Source organism: Papio anubis, chromosome 3 (genome assembly GCF_008728515.1).
Source record: "Papio anubis isolate 15944 chromosome 3, Panubis1.0, whole genome shotgun sequence".
In the NCBI taxonomy this organism is placed as follows: domain Eukaryota; kingdom Metazoa; phylum Chordata; class Mammalia; order Primates; family Cercopithecidae; genus Papio; species Papio anubis.
This window is the reverse complement of record NC_044978.1, coordinates 19,965,396-19,981,921: the sequence shown is the minus strand read 5'-3', so window position 1 is coordinate 19,981,921 and position 16,526 is coordinate 19,965,396. Positions and strand designations below refer to the sequence as shown.

The following is a 16,526-nucleotide window of genomic DNA, read 5'->3' as shown; positions in this document are numbered from 1 at the left end:
TCCTAGTAATCTACTTCATTCCAAAAAAGGATATAAAGCAACTTAAAAGGATAAACAGAATTCAATCATTTGCATAAATATTTGACACAGATGAAGCAAAGGAAAAACAACTTGAGGTGATCTAAAATGTAGATATGAGACCAATAAAAGTTACCAATATACATTTTTAAATTTATTATTATTTTTTAACTTTAAAATATGTTTTGTAGAGATGGGATCTCACTATGTTGACCAGGCTGGTCTCAAACTCCTGGCCTCAAGCCGTCCTCCTGCCGCAGCCTCCCAGAGTGGTGGGATTATAAGCGTGATCCACCACGCCTGATTTACCAATATACATTTTAAGGGGAGACTACAAATTTGCCTCTAAACTTTGTAGCAGCAAGTAAATAAAAGAACCTGTTTAGTTAAATGATTCAAAGTGTTTATAAAACAAAAACCTAACCAATTGTTCAGCTGACACGCTATTACTAATATTAAGATAAATTTCCAAGTGACTTTATGAAGTGGTTACTATCTAGTGTATGAAACAGTGATTTTTAGGAATATGTTTGGAGTAAGCAGTAAAGTTTCACAGGGCTTTTTTTGTTTTTTGTTTTTTGTTTTGAGATGGGGTCTGGCTCTGTTGCCCAGGCTCTCTTTCCAGACAGGGGTCTGACTCTGTCATACGCAGTGGCACGATCTCAGCTCATTGCAACCTCTGCCCTCCCGGGCTCAAGCCATCCTCCCACCTCAGCCTCCTGAGTAGCTGGGACTTCAGGTGTGCACCACCACGACTGGCTAATTGTTTTGTATTTTGTTTGTAGAGACGGGGTTTCTCCTTGTTGCCCAGGCTGGTCTCCAACTCCTGGGCTCAAGCCATCTACCTGCCTCGGCCTTTCAAAGTGCTGGGATTACAGGTGTGAGCCACTGCGCCCAGCCTAATGGGGCTTTTATTATTAACATTCTTCAATATCTCCTACTTGAATCACAAGATTCCACAAAGACACCATTATTGTATAGTATAAACATTGATTATTTGTGATGTTCTGGCAGGATTCATAGGTGTATTTTAGAGTATCTTTGAATAGATGGACTGTATAGACAGTTTCAGGAGGTCATCAATGTATATTTTTCCTGAGGTTTGGTATATATTAGATAACAGTGATTTTAGAATTATAACAGAGCTATATTATAAAAGAGTGTATTATTTACATTTAGCTAGTTTTTCTTTAGCAATAGAACACAGCCCAGCTGAATGTAAGACTGAATAGAAGCCACCAGAAGTCCTCTTAATGAAAAGTAAAGGCTGTGCCCGTGGGCAAAGTCAGGAGTCTTCATTCAATTTTTTTTTTTTTTTTTTGAGACAGATTTTTGCTCTGGTTGCCCAAGCTGGAGTGCAATGGCGTGATCTCTGCTCACTGCAACCTCTGCCTCCTGGGTTCCAAGTGATTCTCCTGCCTCAGTCTCCCAAGTAGCTGGGATTACAGGCATGTGCCATCATGCCTGACTAATTTTTTGTATTTAGTAGAGATGGGGTTTCACCATGTTAGTCAAGCTAGTCTTAAACTCCTGACCTCAGGGGTGATCCACCTGCCTTGGCCTCCCAAAATGCTGGGATTACAGGCATGCGCCACTGTGCCTGGCCTCAAAATATTTTTTTTTTTTTTTTTTTAATTCAGGGTCTCATTCTATCATCCAGGCTGGAGTGCAGTGGCATGATCACGGCTCACTGCAGCCTCGACCTCTGTGGACTCAAGTGATCCTCTCACCTCAGCCTCCCAAGTAGCTGGGACTATAGGCATGTACCAACACACCCAGCTAATTTTTAATTTTTTTGTAAAGATGCGGTATCTCACTATGTTGCCCAGGCTGATGTCGAACTCCTGGGCTAAAGTGATCCTCCCACCTCGGCCTTCCAAAGTGTTGGAAAGCTTTGTGGCTCACAGTGATGAATACAAGTTTTCCAAAATTTGGTTTTTGCTTGAGAGTTCTAATTTTTTTATTGGCAACAATATACTGTCAGTTGTTTTACTTGAAGAGACAGGTTGAGAAAATATCTGGCAAAATCTTTAGCCTAAATAACTAAAGTGATGTGTCAGCTTTTCTTTCAAAAAAAAGTAGTGTACCATGAAAAACGTTTAGCTCACAACTCAAATATTCCGACACGTGCTTTTCCTTAAAATGGAACCATTGTACAACAGTATGAGTGAAAGTGTTCTGTTCATTCTTTCTAGTTTGTTACACAGAATATTAAAAAGATGTATACTCAAGAGTTGTGATTTAGTAAAATGAATACTTACCGTTTTATCAAGAATATTTGGAAGTGAAACAGGCTTTTGTTTTCTGCAAATTAATGGTGGTGAAAAATATAACAACTGCTTTTTTTTCTTTTTTTTTTGAGACGGAGTCTGGCTCTGTTGCCCAGGCGGAGTGCAGTGGCATGATCTTGGCTCACTGCAACCTCCGCCTCCCTGGTTCAAGCAATTCTCATGCTTTGGCCTCCCGAGTAGCTGGGATTACAGGTGTGCACCACCACGCCTGGCTAATTTTTGTCTTTTTAGTAGAAATGGGGCTTCACCATGTTGGCCAGGCTAGTCTTGAACTCCTGATCTCAAGTGATCTGCCTGCTTCAGCCTCCCAAAGTGTTGGGATTACAGGTGTGAGCCACCATGCCTGCCCAATACAACACCTTCTAGTAAATTTTGGTGCCACTGTTTGTTTTAATTTATGGTAGATATCAGGCTGTCTTCCTCACTATTGCTTTTGTACTATAAATGAAAGGCCAATACAATGAACAAGACAAATAATGTTATGGTCTGCTTAATAATGGCCTTCCCCACACCCGAATTCCTAAAGCCTGTAAGTATGTTACCTTACATGATAAAATGGACTTTGTGATTAAATATCTAGAGATGGAGTGATTATCCTGGATTATCTGGGTATCTCTGATGTAATCACAAGGGTCCTTAAAAAAGGGAGGCAGGAGGATCAGAGTCAGTGGTAGCAGACATGGTAATGGAAACAAGAAGTGAAGTGAGAAAAAGGCGTGAGAATTTTTCTGTGAAGGTTATGTGAGAATAATCCAAGGAATGAAAGTGGCCTTTGGAAGCTAGAAAAGGCAAGGAAACAGATTCTCCCCTGAAGCCTCCAAAAGGAACACTGCCCTGCTGACACCTTGATCTTAGACTTCTGGTCTCCAGAACTATAAGAAAGTAAATTTGTGTTGTTTTAAGCAACTAAGTTTATGGCAGTGTGTAGGAAACTGACAGGGATAGCTTAGTATTATTGAAAGTGGTGTTTTTAACCTCATGGACCCCTGAGAAAGATTTTTGGAGTCTCTCGACCATACTTGACCACACTTTGAGAATTCTAACATAAGCTGGCTGCCAAATGCACACTGGGTACATGAATAAGGTGACTTGTTATATTGTATTAAAAACTTTAAGAGTGAAGTGTTTATATAAAAAGGGTAAAATCTGCATATATGATTTCCCAATTCTCTTCAATATTATGTACACACACAGAAAAAACATTGGAGGAAAATACACCAAAATAATGTACTTTTTTCTTCATGATGGAATTTGGAGATTTATAATTCTTCTTTATATTTTTAGTATTTTCCAAATTGTCAGCAATTTGGCTGCCGAATTATAAAACTGAATTTAAACTTCCAGGTCATTCTGAGGTATATTGTATATAGGATAGAACATATTAACAGTTTAAACTTGATGTGTAACTAAATATTTTGTCTACATGGTAATTGGGCCTTCTGTTGTACTATTGCCCAAATGTTAGTTTTGAGCTTGTGCCTGGCTGTCATTTTTCCAGGTCTTTATACGTGGTCCTTTGTCTAGGATACTAATAGTATTCCAGTACCAAGTAGTACTAAAGTACTACTTGTACTTTGCTTCTTAAATTAGCCCTCAGTCCCTTTAGTAAGCCTTACCTTATTCCTCAGTTAAAGTTAAGGGCCCCTTGTATGTAGTAAACTGGGTGTTGCTTCTATTGTGCTTGCATTCTTGACTTTATCTGTATTTGTCTTACTTGTTTATAGCCTGCCCTCCTCCTAAATTGAGCAACACTTTTTTTTTTCAGTAAAATTATCCTAGTAATTTCTGTTAGTTTGTAATTTATTTTCCTGTGTACATAGTTCTGTTTAGAGCTGATCCATTACGTTTTGATTACATAGTTCAACTCTTGATGAGCATTCTTATTTTTTTCTATTTCTAAATTTTGTGGGGAAGGGATATTCATATATAATGGGAAGCCATATATACTGTTTGTTTTATCCTTCCTTCTTACAAATGTCTAATACATTGGCATGCATAGGGTAGGAGCTTGTTAAGAGTTTACTTCTTTGTAAAAGTCATCTATTTAACATATTTGCTGCTCATATTTTATACCTTTTAGGAGTCTTTTTTCCTTTTTAATTATTATTTTTGAGACAGAGTCTCACTCTGTTGTTTAGGCTAGAGTGCCCTGGTGATACTTTGGCTCACTACAACCTCCGCCTCCCAGTTGGAGTGTTGAAGTGATTCTCAGGCCTCAGCCTCCCGAGTAGCTGGGACTACAGGCATATGCCACTGTGCCCAGCTAATTTTTTATACTTTTTTTTTTTTTCAGTAGAGATGGGTTTAGCTATGTTGGCCAGGCTGGTCTCAAATTCTTGACCTCAAGTGATCTGTGCCCCTCGGCCTCCCAACATGCTGGGATTACAGACGTGAGCCACAGCACCCAGATCTTTTTAATTATTAAACTAATACAGTTATATAAAGTTTTGGTTTAGCTGGACACTAAACTAGTGGGTTATTCAGTAGAGTAGCAGGATATAAGCCACTTATCTGTATTGTTAAACTGTATTGCATAAGGGTCCACCAAAATGGTAGTGCAATCCAGAAGGAAATGGAGATAGAATAGAAAGCCAGGAGAAAACCACAGAGGAAAATGGCTACCTGCCTGACATTAGTCAGTATTATCACACCCTTTTAGATTTTCTCATCTGAAAAATGAAGGGAAACATACCAATTCTACCTACTTGACTCAGATTAGTTTTGGAAACAAAATAAAAGAATATGGTAGAAGAAATGATGTTATTAAATGATATTAAAAATGAGAGTCCTTTATGATAATTTTGGCCTGGGTGCCCGAAGTTTAAACTTACTATACTTTCTGCAGCTATCAAACAGATCACCTACATCATGACATTCATATAGATTATCCCAGGTTCATAAAAATCTTATATGGTTGGCTGGGTGTGGTGACTCACACTTGTAATGCCAACACTTTGGGAGGCTAAGGTGGGTGTATCTCTTGATCCCAGGAATTCGAGACCAGCCTGGGCAATATGGCGAAACCCTGTCTCTACAAAAAAATAGAAAAATTAGCTGGATGTAGTGATGCTTGCCTGTAGTCCTCAATATGCAGGAGGCTGAGATGGGAAGATCACTTGAGCCTGGGGAGGTCAAGGTTAGCCGAGATCTGCCACTGCACTCCAGCCTGGGTGACGGAGCAAGACCCCATCTCAATTTAAAAAAAAAAATCTTGAATGGTTAACTTTAGATCTTAGTAATGACTTGGATTGCCTAGGAGGAATGGCAGAGTCTAGGACTGAGAGAGTAGAAATATAAAATGTGGCCAGAGTGTCTTGTAGTACCAGGAGTGAAGAAGTACTCATAAAACAAAAGAATGGGGGCACATCAAAGGAACACAGGAAGTTACCTGAAAAAGCTCCCAAGTGTCAAAGCTGGAATAATTTGAGCAACAAAAATAATGTAGCGTGAATTATAACTCAAAGTATAAAATAATCCTATATATATGATATAAAGGATATAAGTTGATATAAAGAATTGAATAAATATGAGGTAAAAGAGACAAATCTCCCATCAAATAATTTATGTACCCATTCCATTCTATAGAGGAGAAGCTTAATTCCTACCTCCCTTGAGGGTGGGCTAGACTTATTGGCTTACTTCCAAAGAATAGAGTAGGGAAAAACCTGGAAAACACTATCTTAGCCAAATAGTGAACATTAATATCACCAGTGATATATCATAGATATCATGTACACTTGATATGTGACAAGAAGAGCATGTCACCTTTGTGATAGTCTTTCCAAAGACCCATAATCCTAGTCTAATCACAAGAAAAGCAACTGATGAGCTTAGACTGGATGACATTTTACAGGATGTCTGACTAGTCAAAATCACGAAAACTAGGAGAGACTGAAAAACTAAGACCAAAGGAGTTTAGGGAGACAAGATAGCTAAATGCAGTGTGGATCCTGTATTGGGACCTGGAATAGAAAGAGGACACTCATGGAAAAGGTGCTGAAATCTATGTAAAGTCTGGAGTTTACTTAATAATAATATACAAATGTCAGTTTCTTAGTTTTGACAAATGTATCATGGAAATGTAATGTGTTAACAATTGGGGAAACTATGAATGAGAGGTATTTTGGGACATCTCTGTACTGTCTTTGCAACTTCTGTAAATCTAAAATTATTCCAAAATGAAGTTTATTTTTAAAAATGGGTTGGAAAGAGTTAACTTTTAAGTAATAAAAGCAAAATGTGCTTATTGTAGAAAATATAAATGATGAAAAACATAAGGTAGAAAATGTAAACTACCTGTAATCCTACCACCCAGAGATAACTGATTATTGGAATATGTTTTTTTCTAGACTGAATTCTATGTGTATTTCATTCAGCAAATAATTATTAGACTCCTTTGTGGACCAGACGTCTTGGTAGGTGCTAAGGATAGAGCAGTGAAGAAGAATGATGTCTCCTTCTCTTATGGAGCTTATACTCTAGTGATAGAGAGTACTATTAAACAATCTCACAATAAAAGGTACAACTGTGATATGGTAAGGGCTGTAAAGAAGTATGAATGTCAGCCAGGCACAGTGGCTCATGTCTATAATCCCAGCACTTTGAGAGGCCGAGGCAGATGGATCACTTGAAGCCAGGAGTTTGAGACCAGCCCAGGCAACATGGCTAAACCCTGTCTCTACTAAAAATACAAAAACTAGCCAGGTGTGGTGGTGCATGCCTGTAATCCCAGTTACTCGGGAGGCTGAGGCACAAGAATCGCTTGAATCCAGGAGGCAGAGGTTGCAATAAGCTGAGATGGTGCCACTGCATTCCAGCCTGGGTGATAAAATGAGAATATTAAAAAAAAAAAAAAAAGGACGACTCTGAGAACATGTGGGGAAATCAAAATTGAATATATATTATTTAAGATGATAACTGAAAAATGAATGCAAGTTAGGCATGTGAAAGAAGGAAGCAGGGCATTGGAGGTGCTAGGAGCTTGTACAGGTGCAGTTGCAGGCAGAGGGAAGGAGCTTGGAGCATTAGAGGTAAAATGGTTGGAGTGTAGAGAATGATAACTAGAAAGGGAGGGACTGAGGCTGAAGAGGTAGTTAAGCAAGGTCTAAATAATATATGTAAAGTTTTTGGCACTTTTCCCCAAGAGTGGTGGGAAACCACTGAAGATTTTTGAATCAAGGGAGTCATAAGATCCTTGTAATTTTAAAAGATCATTCAGAGGCCATGTGGGCAAATGGATTGTTAGGTGGTGAGTGTGTGGAGGTAAATATCATAGTTCAGAAAAGAAATTATAGTGTCTAGGGCTATAGGTAGTGATAGAGAGTAGAGAGATTCAAAATAGATTTAGGAGTAAAATCAGCCAGCTATACTGATTGTTTTGATGTAGAATGAGGGAGTATAAGGACAAATGTTCTGCATTTCTAGCACATGCAGTTGGTAGTGCCATTTATAAGGCAGAAGATTTTTAATATATGAAACACTGCCTTATGGTGCAAGAGCTTATTTTAAATCATTTTTAATGGTTGCATCATAATCAGATACACAAATGTATTTTCAATTCACAGAAATAAAACATCTGTTAATGTGTAGTGAATATGATGTTTTGAAAATTAGTGGTGGACGGCTGGGCACGGTGGCTCATGCCTGTAATCCCAGCACTTTGGGAGGCCGAAGCGGGCAGATTGCTTGAGCCCAAGAGCTTGAGACCGGTCTGGGCAACATGGCAAGGCCTTGTCTCTACAAAAAATACAATAATTAGCTGGAGCATGGTGGTGCCCGGCTGTAGTCCCAGCTACTTGGGAGGCTGCGACGTGACAGTTACTGGAGTCTGGGAAGTCAAGGCTGCAGTGAGCCATGATCATGCCACTGGACTCCATCCAGCCTGGGTGACAGAGTGAGACCCTATCAATCAAACAAACAAACAAAAAAACAATGAGTGGTGGAATTGTTGCTAAAGGTAAAGTCTGAGTGCTGATGAAACAGTTGGCGTTGGTTCTTTCTGTGAATAAGAATAATGAAGCTCTTTGATATTAACTGCTGGTAGAAAACATTAATAAATCCAAGAAAGGTGTTTTAGGAAACATGATATTCTCGTATGTAGATTTATAAGCACAGAAAAATTTCCAACAGTATAAAGTTGTGGTATAGCTCCAAGAAAAGTATTCTCAGAAGAATTTGGCTTTGCTACAGTTTCAAAGGTTATATTTGCGCATATTGTCGTCAGTAGATGACAAGTTGATTTTAGTTTTATTGTTTTATCTGGCATTTTCCAGTAACATTGGTAGTATTCTAATGAGTGAGACATTTGACACTAAAGTCAAATTTGACAACATATATTCTTAAGCCAGTTTAGAAAGTATAGAATGGTTACATTGCAAATCTTTGGTAGAGTTTTTATAAGAAATTCTTAAATGAAGTTAACAAACACTGCTACCATTTAATGTCTGTTGGGAAAAGGTCAAAGCTCTTTTAAATGCTCTACTCAAAATTATTTTTAGAAATAAATAATTCTAAAGTTCATCTGTTATTTATTCTAAGCAGGGTCATGTTCTTAATACATTTGACACTTCACCTTCTGTTGCCAACTACTTTGTAAACATTCTACACCTGTGTCTCCAAACTGCTTCAGCCAGAGCAACCTAGTTAACCTATTATACTTATATGAGGGAGTAGGAGACTGCCCAAATTTGTGTATTTATTTAAGAGTTAGGTAATGCATTTAGGGAAGACAAACTCATACTAAGTTTATGAAATGCTGTAATTCAGGATGTTACTAATGAACTAGGAAAGTAGTTGGTATTAATAATAAACTGGTGCCTTGAGAAAATTAGCCTAAGATGCCAGTGGAAAGTCAATCAAGTACTGGATAGTTATCATCACAAAGGTCATTGGAAAGAAGTGAGCTTAATTTTATAATATACAGAAACTGATGGTTTATACTGCAGTTACCACCTTAATTATTGTCATTGCACTTTTCTTCTTAAAAAACTGTCAAAGAAAGTTACCTAAAATGACTACCTCTTCACTCTACCTTTCTCACCCTAATGTCATGATGGGACAAATTAACTTTTCTTCTGTGCATGTAGAATATTACCTACGAATTGTCTTTGGGAGAATTGAGAAAATTTTCAAGTTTCATGTTTTGTATTGTGGTTCTGGTTAAGAATTTCAGTTGAAAAGGGCTGAAGGAGTTATGTGCTAAACCTGTAAAATCATAAGCCGAAGTAAGTACAGTCATTTCTCGGTATTTGTGAGAGTTTGGCTCCAGGAGCCCCTTAGGTACCAAATGCATGGATTTTCAAGTCCTCTATATAAAATGACATAGTGTTTACATATCACCTACACACATCCTCTTATATGCTTTAAATTGTCTGTAGATTACTTATAATACCTGATAAAATATAAATGTTGTGTAAATAGTTGTGCTGCTATATTGCTCAGGGAATCATGACAAGAAAAAGAAGCCTGTTTATGTTCAGTACAGAACAACCATCCATTTTTTTCCCAAATATTTTCAAGCCATAGTTGGTTGAATCCACATATGTGGAAACCACAGATGTGGAACCCCTGGATACAGAGGATTGATTATACATAAAATCATAGGAAGTCTATGGACCTATTTTACACAGTTCTGAAATACAGAAGAAATTCCTTGGAAAAAGCAGCACCTTAGAACACATTAAAGTCAGTTTAGATGCTTACGAAATTTGTTACCTACAACTGATTGAGACTGTAAATAAGATTAAACTAGAAAGGTTTAGGTAGGGAAAAAAAAGAAGAAATCCACATTAGATATTAATAGAATTAGAGATACTTAGGGTACGTTTTTAACTTAAAGACTTTTGAATTGTGACATAACACATCAGAAAATGCATAAAACATAATTGTGTAGTTTAATGAGTTATTACAAAGCAAGCATCTTTGTAGCCCACCCAGGTTAAGAAAATAAAGCCTAACCATATTCCAGAAGCCTCCTGCGTATGTTCCTAATCACAACCCTTCCTTTCCCTCTGAAGGTAAATACTATTTTCTCTTTGTCTAATCAGTTTATTGCTTTACTTTATGGTTTGCTCACCTAAGTATGCATCCTTAAGAATATAATTTATTCAAGCCAGAAATGGTGTGTTGAGAAAAGAAGTATATAATTTAGCATTGCCTGTTTTTGAAAGTTAAGAAAATGGAATCATATAGTATATGTACCTTTGTTTCTTGGTTTCACACAATGTGGGTTTCAAGAATCATGCATGTTGTTGCAGGTAGTAGCTGTGTGGTTGCTCTAAACTATTATATATCATTTTTAAAAAATGAATTTACTACAGTTTGCCTATTAATTTTACTTTTGATGAATCTTTAAGCTCCTAACAGGTTTTGGTGGTTACTAACAATGCTACTTTGAATATTGTGCATGTACTTGTGTGGTACTTAGGTCCTTAGGGGCACAAATTTTATTTGTCCTGGATGTGAACTTGTTGGGTCATAGGTCCTGTTTTCCATAGTAGTGTTTCAGTATACATTCAGACCAAGAATGTATGTGAGCTTCCATTGCTTCACATTCACTAACCACTTGATATTGTCACACTTTTAATTTTGTCAGTGTGCTATGTATGGATTTTGATTATGGTTTTAATTTACATTTTCTTTGTAGTCAAAGAGATTTAGCATCTTTTCATGTCTATTTGGAAATCCTTTTCAAAGTACCGATTCGGGTCATTTGCTCATTTTTCTTTTGGAGTATCTATCTTACAGATTTGTAGAAGTTCTTTATTTTCTAGACACAAACTTTTTGTTGGGCAAATGTGTTACAGATATCGTCTATGGAGTGCATTTCACTCTTCTAATGGACAAATTATGAACAGATATTCTTAGTTGTAATGTGGTCCTATGTGTTAATCTTTTGCTTTATGGGCCAAGGCTTTTTGTGTCTTAATTTTAAAAAACGTCCCTATCCTGATGTTATGAAGACATTTTTCTATATTATTTTCTAAGAGCTTTGCCTTTTACATTTAGTTCTATAGTCATCCGAGTGATTTCTATATGTGTGTGTTTATGTGTTAGAGTGTATTCATTTTATTTTCCATATAGATTATTAGTCTGTTTTGCATTGCTGTAAAGGAATGCTTGAGGCCGGACAATTTATAAAGAAAAGAGGTTGGCTGGGCCCTGTGGCTCAAGCCTGTAATCCCTGCACTTTGGGAGGCCCAAGTGGGTGAATCACTTGAGGTCAAGAGTTCGAAACCACCCTGGCCAACATGATGAAACCCCGTCTCCACTAAAAATACAAAAAATTAGTCAGGCATGGTGGTGGGTGCCTATAATCCCAGCTACTCAGGAGGCTGCGGCAGGAGAATTGCTTGAACGCGGAGGGCGGAGGTTGCAGTGAACCCAGATCATGCCACTGCACTCCAGGCTGGGTGACAGAGTTAGACTCCATCTCAAAAAAAAAAAAAAAAAAGGAAAGAAAAGAGGTCGTGAAGGCTGTATAGGAAGCATAGTGCTGGCATTTGCTTCTGGTGAGGGCCTCAGGAAGCTTCCGATTGTGATAGAAGCTGAAGTGGAAGCAGGTGTGTCACATGGTGAGAGGGGTAGCATGAGAGAGATGCCAGGCTCCTTTAAACAACCAACTTTGTTGTAAACTCACTAACAGAGCAAGAGCTCACTCATTACCATGGTGAGGGTACCAAGCCATTCATGAAGGGTCCACCTCCATGACCCAAACACCTCCCACTAAGCCCACTTCTAACATTGGAAATCACATTTCAACATGAGATTTGGAGGGGACAGAACAACCAAACCATATCAGATAGCCAGTTGTCCCAGCATCAATTACTAGAAAACAGTTTTTTACCCACTCTTGTACGGTGCCACCTCTGATGTATATGAAGGGCTCATTATATATAGGAGGGTCTATTTCTAGACTCCCCATTTTGTACTCTTGGTTTTTCATCCTAATGATGGTTATGTGTCTTTTTCTCCTCTTTTTCCCAATTCTTCTTCTCCGTCTCCTTTCCTTTCTCCTACTCCCTCCTTCCCTTCCCTCCTCCTTTCCCTTCTTCCCCTCTCTTGTTCTTCTTTCTCTCCCCTTGCCCTCCCCTGCAATCTGTGTCACTGTAGATTTATCAGTCATTAGTTTTTCCAATGAATTGGTTTGCCTTTGGTGTTCTTTTCTATTATGTATTTCTTTTCTGTTTCATTAGTTTCTGATCTTATTTCCTTCTACTTTCTTTGAGTTTATTTTGATGTTTTTTTTTTTCCTAATTTCTTGAACCGGATAGTTATCTCCTCAGTTAAGCTGCCTTTTCCTTTAAGTGCATTTAAAGCTGTAAATTTTTTTTCAGATACTGTTTTAATTCTATGCCATATGCCTTTTTTATTACCACTATTTAAAAATAATTTTTAACTTTTATAATGATGTCTACTTTGGGCTATAGGTTATTTAGAAGTGCAGTTTGTAATTTCCAACATGTGAGGAATTTCTGGCTGTTTTAAATTATTTATAACATTATTGCGGTCTAAGAATATGCATTATGTAATTTCAGGGTGCTGAAATTTTTTGCAACTTGCATTGTGGCCCAGAAAAAAAGTCAACTTTTGTAAATGTTCCATGTATGCTATAATAGTACATAATGTGAAGTTTTTGGTTATGGTGTTCTCTCCATGTTCATTAGGTAAAGTTTGTTAATCTGTTAAAATAATCTGTTTCTTTACTGCTTATTCTCCTTGTTTGTTTCTGTTAAGTATTTGATAAGCGATGTGTTAAAAAATTTTCACTCTGTTTGCACATTTATCTACTGCTTCTTGTCATTCTGTCAGTTTTGCTTTATATACTTTGATCTTAGGTTATTAGGTTATATCTTCCTGGTGAATTGAACCACTCTTATTTTTTAAATAACTCTATTTCTAATTATAGTTTTTTATCTTACAATCTACTTTGATATTAATATAACTCCCAACATTCTTTGGATTAGAGTTTGCATACTATACTGTTTTTATCCTCTTTACTTTCAGTCTTTCTGCATCTGTGTGTGTTGTTGAAACTCTCGTAACTATATAGTTGAACTTTCAAATCCAATTAGGTAGCATTTGTTTTCTAATTGGAGCATTTAGTTTGGTTACACTTAATGTAAATAGTGGCATATTTGGATTTAAATATTTCTAAAATTTAGAGCTCTTAAAATCTTTTTTTGCTTAGTCTTTGTATTAGCTTGTGTTCATGCCTGATTATATTTGAGAAATTCCTTCAAAAGGACTTGCTTAGGCATTAAAACATGTTTGCTGTTTTTGGTTCTGATTTTGAAAAATTGATCATTGTTTGATATTTTTTGTTTTTGTTTCTAAGATGGGGTCTTGCTGTATTGCCCAGGCTGAAGTGCAGTAGTGCAATCATGACTCACTGCAGCCTTGACCTCCAGGACCCAAGTGATCCTCCCACTTTAGCCTCCTGAGTAGCTGGGACCGCAGGCATGTGCCACTATGTCCAGCTAATTTTTAAAAATTTTTTGTAGAGACGGGAATCTCCCTATGTTGCCAAGTCTGGTCTTGAACTCCTGGCTTCAAGTGAGCCTCCTGCCTCAGCCTCCAGAGTGCTTGGATTACAGGCATGAGCCACCATGCCTGGGCCAATTGTGTGATATCTGTGAAAGCAAACTCTTCATATTTTTATTCCTGTGATATGTTATTTGGGTAACCAGATAGCTATATTGGAAACTAAAACTTCTTATATTTATGAGGTATGAATATTATAAAACCTTTTTTTTTTCAGTTTATTTTCTGGCTTGTCAGTTTTAAGAATTTCCACCTCTTCTTTCTTTAAGGCTTCAGTAACTTTACAACTAATTGTGTAGTTTATTGATTGTCCCCCCGAGAAAGCTTTGCTATATCTTTTTTTTTTTTTTCTCTGATGCATTTTGATAGGGAGAATGACTGACAATGCAAGTTAAGGTTTAGTGCCACATAAGTGTGTCCAAATGTAAACTTAAAGCAGCCTGTATTAGTCCCTTCTCATGATGCTATAAAGAAGTACTGGAGACTGGGTAATTTATAAAGAAAAGAGATTTAATTGGGTCACAGTTCTGCACGCTGTACAGAAAGCATAGCATCTTCTGGGGAGGCCTCCGGAAACTTACATTCATGGCAGAAGGTGAAGGAGAAGCTAGCATCTCTTACATGGCCAGAGCAGGAGCAAGGAGGGCAGTGAGGGAGGTGCTACACCCTTTTAAAGAACCAGATCTCAGGAGTATTTTATAGTGAGATAGCACCAAGGGAATGGTGCTAAACCTTTCATGTAGGCTTCACCCCATGATCCAGTCACCTCCCTCCAGGCCCTGCCTCCAACATTGGGGATTACAATTCAACATGAGATTTGGGTGAGGATACGGATCCAAACCATATTACAACCATATTGATGGATTGCAAACTACAGTTTTTAACCTACTTCTATTAATTAATGTTTATCTCATGTAAGTGATTTTATTTGTAAGCATTCTTTTAAAAATCTTTTTGGCTTGGTGCAGTGGACAGTATTGGGTGGGCCTGGACAAGTTGTAAGACCTGTCTCTACAAAAAAAGAAATTAAAAAATTAGCCAGGCATGGTGGCACACACGTGTGTATTCCCAGCTATTGGGGAGGCTGAGGCGAGAGGATAGCTTGAGCTAAGAGGTCAAAGCTTCAGTGAGCTATGATCATGCCACTGTACTCCAGCCTGGACATTGGAGTGAGACCCTGTCTCTAAAATAATAAATACAAATAAAAAATCTTTTCATTATGGAATAAATTCTAAAACATTGAAACATATGGAGAAGAATATTGTGTACCTTTTCATCCTGGTCACTTACTTTAAATAATTGTCAATTCATAACCAATTTTGTTTCATTTCTACTCCCTCAATTATGTTGTAATAAATCTGAAACATTGTGTCATTTATATAGGTAGATAGATATACATATGTATTGTGTATTTCTAAAAGATTAAGATTCTTTTAAAGGTCATTATTTTAAAATATGAATAACACCTTAAAATCAAATATCTTGTGTTTCCCATTTCCCCAATTGTAAAAAATTGTATTATTATCTTTTAAGTCTTTTAAAAAAAATTCTGTAGGTTTCCCTCTCTACCTTTTTCCTTACTAAATTGCATTTGTCAAAGAAAACAGGTCATTTGTTTCCTAGTTTGGTTTTTTCCTGATTACATTTTTGAACTATAATTTGACATGTTTCTCTGCTCCTGTATTTTCTGTAAGTTGGTAGATCTAAAGGCAAAAAAGTTGTTTAAAATTTATTTTTATTGTTTTAAAATTTAACTACTTCTAATATTGTAGATTTCTCAAATCATTACTGTTATAAGGGGCTTAAAGGTAGGACTCTTAAAATATTATTGTCATCTATTCTGCCTTCCTGGTTTGTAGATACAGAGACATCCCAGAGAGGTTGTGATTTATCCAGATTTCCACATCAAATTGAGATTACAATCGAGGGTGCGTTAGAAAGTAAAAATAACTTGTCCTTTTGAATTTTGATGCCTTCATGTGTGCTACTTGTGACTTTGGTTCTTTAGAATTCCATCCTGCTCCAGAGCTGTGCCTAGGAATTCTTGAATTTGTCTTCTGCTCTCTCTCTACCTGGGCTCCACCCTGATTGTAATTCAGTTTGTTAATCTGGTAATAAAAAGTCTCTGTCAAAGTCCTCTTATGTGTCAGAGTCCTCTTTTGTCACACCTTCCAGTCTACCTTACGCTTTTCTAAATTGTGATTGGGCTTAACCTGTGTACTGATACTTTTACTTTAAGAAAGTGGCAGCTGTGGACTCCATAATCACAAGAGAAGTGTTTACTTCTGAAGTTTTAAATATTTTTAGATTTATTATTACAGAAGTAATATATTTGTTTAAACAGTGTGGAATTATATAAACACTGAACGTACCCCGCAACCTCTCTACCTTATGTCTCAGTGATAACAATTACTAAGGGCTTGATGTGTCTTATTCTAAACTTAATTCTATACAGATATAATTATATAGATTATATATTATATATACACACAATTGTTTATCTTACAAAATAATTCAAATATGGCTACAAAACTTTTACATATGAGGCATTGTCAATATTTATTTTACCGGGAGGATTTGACCCTTCAGTGAGTGCTATCATTTTCATTTTTATGATCAAGTTGTAGATCAGGAAAAACAAGTTAAGAGAGTGCCTACAATTACCGGGAAATCTTG

General features: G+C 37.0%; 1 protein-coding gene across 5 annotated transcripts in view; it reads left to right on the top strand.

The window, feature by feature from the left end:
- The window catches only part of CLCN3 (chloride voltage-gated channel 3), a 108,558-nt gene that overhangs the window by 28,462 nt on the left and 63,570 nt on the right, over window positions 1-16,526 (top strand). The gene's annotated exons all lie outside the window — the stretch shown is intronic.